The sequence below is a fragment of the Rhincodon typus genome, chromosome 26 (genome assembly GCF_021869965.1).
Source record: "Rhincodon typus isolate 14 chromosome 26, sRhiTyp1.1, whole genome shotgun sequence".
Lineage (NCBI taxonomy): Eukaryota > Metazoa > Chordata > Chondrichthyes > Orectolobiformes > Rhincodontidae > Rhincodon > Rhincodon typus.
Genome location: NC_063357.1, coordinates 24,599,369 through 24,603,344, shown reverse-complemented (window position 1 = coordinate 24,603,344; position 3,976 = coordinate 24,599,369).

Here is a 3,976-nt window from a genome sequence, read left to right as displayed (position 1 = left end):
TATTACAATTTCTGTAATCTGTCAAAAATCCAATTCTATTTGATGAGTGTTGCTTTTACAAGAGTTCGTTTACTGTTTAAAAACACTACTGGGATCTGAATCAGAGATTTTTCTAACACACATGGCTGACTCTCTTCCCAGTTCAAGTACGTTATTGTTTCCTTTCACTGCGACTTACGGTTTAATTTCACTGTGTGAAGAACATTACTAGTTTAGTACTGAGTCATTGACAAATTATGGTATTTGGAAATGTATTTATGCAATATGATACTTTCCATTTGCTCCCAAGGAACATTTTGGTTTTTGTATATGATAATTTTATTATTTTAAATGCTGAGAACTGCTCATTAAGCAATGAAGCCTAACAAAGAACGAAACTAAAGAAAATTTGTGGCAGAAAACTGAATGATATCGTTTAAGGAAGAAAAACACGAAGGGTAGTTTGTTGGCAAAGACATAGAGGCATTATCACTTTGGTTCTGTGCAGTCGTTCAGATTTATTCCCAGTGTATTCCTGATCTTAACTGGAGTGACATTTCTGAAAATATAGTAAATAGAGGCCTAAAGAATTGAAAGGTTAACAAAGTTGTTGGAGATAAGACCATAAGAAATAGGGACAGGAGTAGACCATTCAGTACCTCCAAGCCTGCTCCACCATTCAATAGGATCATGGCTGATCTGACATTCCTTATGTCCACTTTCCTGTCTTTTCTCATAATCCTTGATTTCCCCTACGGATAAAAAATCTATCCACCTCAGCCTTAAGTGAACTTGCCGTATTTCAAAAGCTTTCCTGTCCTTTTTCACAAAAACTCCATCTTTTCACTAGTCTCTATGTCTCTGAGAAGGTAAGAGGGTGTTATGATAAGGTTTCCTATCTCAAATTCAGCATGTCTGTGTATCTTTAAGAGGTATACTCATGGTGTCGTCACTCTATCATAATATGTGACCTCATGGTATAAAGGTCTCAGATACCAACTTACTGGGGATCGCTAGAAACATGATGTGATCAGAAAAGTATGCTGCTCTTTATAACTGAATTGCTTAAAGTGAACCCAGACACTGATGTGCTTGTGAATGCAATAATTGTCTCTACTAGTTAGCTATAATAACTGTTTGTTGGAAATAGCTACTTGGTAGGGCTCTTGTGGCACAGTCGTAATGCCCCTACCTCTGAACCAGGAGGCTTGGTTTCAAGGCCCACCTGCCCTAGAGGTGTGTCATAATATTGCAGAACAGGTTGATTAGAAAATAAATAAATATCTGTTGGATCTATCAATACCATATTATGTATGTCTACCTTCTTGTATTACAAGGGATAACATAAGTATTGGCATATTAGCTTAAATATCCTATTGGAAGCAAAACTCACATCATGGGTTATCAGTGGCAGTTATCTGCATAAAAAATACACTCCATGATCTCAGTGGTAGATATTTAGAAAACTAATTGAAGACCAGATGGAAAACAGCCATGGATATCAAAGAATTCAGATAGTTAGCAAAATCAGCTCCTGTGAGTGTAGTTAGGGCACTGATCAGCCAGAGCACAGTGCTAATTTATTTTTGATTAAAATCTATACTCTTTCAAGAAACAAAAACATTCCTAGGATTGCCTTGATTAAAACTAAAAAAAAATTGATGTTGTCAATGTAATCAAAGCCAAAGGCTACAGACTTATTTACTATCTCTTTTTTTTTAAAAAAGGGTCAAAAGCTTGTTGTTAAAATTCTTTTAAAATGGCCCTTAAATGGCCCCAAAAGCACTGCATCCCTAAAAGAAAATATAGCTTTTAAAACACTTTAAAAAGTAGTCTTTGTCATTCAGAAGACATACTTCTGTCCAGACCTCAGTTTCACCATTTCTGTCATCAAACTGGTGGCAAAATTAGAAAAAAATCCATGTTAATATCATGATCCTTTTTTTGTTGTTGTGAACATCTACAGGCAGAAATCTGCAACTATATAAGCCTGTAATTGTTAACCTACAAGGCTTTAGTTCTCAAAGCAATAGGGTGGAATGTTATGGAGGTCTGAGTGATATGTGGCAGTATTGGGTAATAAGTGCAATAAGACTCATTTTGTCATTGAGACAATCTTGATCCATCTTTTATGTTTTCACAAGCAGCATGCTGGGATTGTTGCTATATGTGGCAAGATGCCAATTGACTGTCATTATTCATTGTTAAACGTCTTATTAACACCATGACTCATTGTATTAATATTCAGCTTTCTATCTTACCAAACTTGCCAAATAAGTTAGATCACAGAAATCCTGCAGTGTGGAAGCAGGCCATTTGGCCCATCGAGTCCACACTGACCCTCTGAAGAGATAAAAATAGAAAGAACTGCGGATGCTGTAAATCAGGAACAAAAACCAAGTTGCTGGAAAAGCTCAGCAGGACTGGTAGCATCTGTGAAGAAAAAATCAGAGTTAATGTTTCGGGTACGATGACCCTTCCTCAGAACTGAAGAGATGTTGGGAAAACATGACAAGGAAGCCAGAGCGAGCCTGTGCTGGATTCAACACGCACTTGCTCTGAACAACATTCGAATTGGAAAATGGGTACTCAACATCTCTGGGCATGCCTCATGGGCACCAATCACACAAACCCCATGTCCACAGACATTGGCATCTGACATGTGTCAGCCTCTAGGAACAATCTTGGCACATTCCACTTCACTTATAAAATATTTCCGCACTTCAATGCTGCACCAACAACTATCATTGTAATGCAGCTGCAAGGACATGTACCCAACTCAAAGATTGGATCAGGCTCCATCTCTATGTTCTTTGCTTCCTATCATAGCGTTCATAAGTTGTTTCCATTCTGCTACTTACAATGATTCCTGGACTTTAGGATTTTATTAATAACAAAATCGCAATGTTTGGCTCAACCACAAATTTGTTTATTCAAATTAACCTCCTAGGTCTCCGATACAAAATCTCTAAACGAGTCTTAAAACACAACACTTTCTATAAAAGCAAATTTATAGAATATAAACACTATATAGAAAGCTTTTGATGAAGAGTCACTGGACTCAAAACATTAACTCTCCTTTCTTCCCAGAAATTCTGCCGGACCTGCTAAGTTTCGCCAGCAACTTCTGTTTCTGTTCAAACATTTTCCTGTTGTTCAGGATGTCTGAGAGCTAATCCTCCAGGGTGTATTTCACACACTGTCCAGTCAGGTATAATCAATGAAACAATGCAGTCCTTTCCTATGGGAAAAAAAACCCAGCTTGGATGACATGGTCAGTTCACAATGGTTCTAAACAGCTTCCCTGCTATTTGGAAATGACACATAACAGTACCTCCTTAGATTGACAAAGGCTTGAAAGATCCATTCCCTTTGTCAATGGGAATTTCATAGTAACGATGGCCAGGTTCCATTACTATTGTTCAGGTGATCAATCTCTGAACCTTGTCAGACAATGGCAAGTCATGGCAATTCGTTGCACCATTGTTCTGTGATAGCAGGCAGATAATGGTGAATCCCTCATGCTGAGCCACCGTCTGAAGTTAACCCTTGTGTAGAGATAGTAGGAACTGCAGATGCTGGAGAATCCGAGACAACAAGGTGCAGGGCTGGATGAACACATAAGGCCAAGCAGCGTCATAGGAGCAGAAAGGCTGACGTTTCGGGCCTAGACCCTTCATCAGAAAAGGGGGAGGGGAAGGGGGTTCTGAAATAAATAGGGAGAGAGTGGGAGGCGGATAGAAGATGGATGGAGGAGAGGATAGGTGGAGAGGAAACAAACAGGTCGAAGAGGCGGGGATGGGGCCAGTAAAGGTGAGTGTAGGTAGGGAGTTAGGGAGGGGATAGGTCAGTCCAGGGAGGACGGACAGGTCAAGGGGGCGGGATGAGGTTGGTCGGTAGGAGATGGAGGTGCGGCTTGAGGTGGGAGGAGGGGATAAGTGGGAGGAAGAACAGGTTAGGGAGGCAGGGACGAGCTGGACTGGTTTTGGGATGCGGT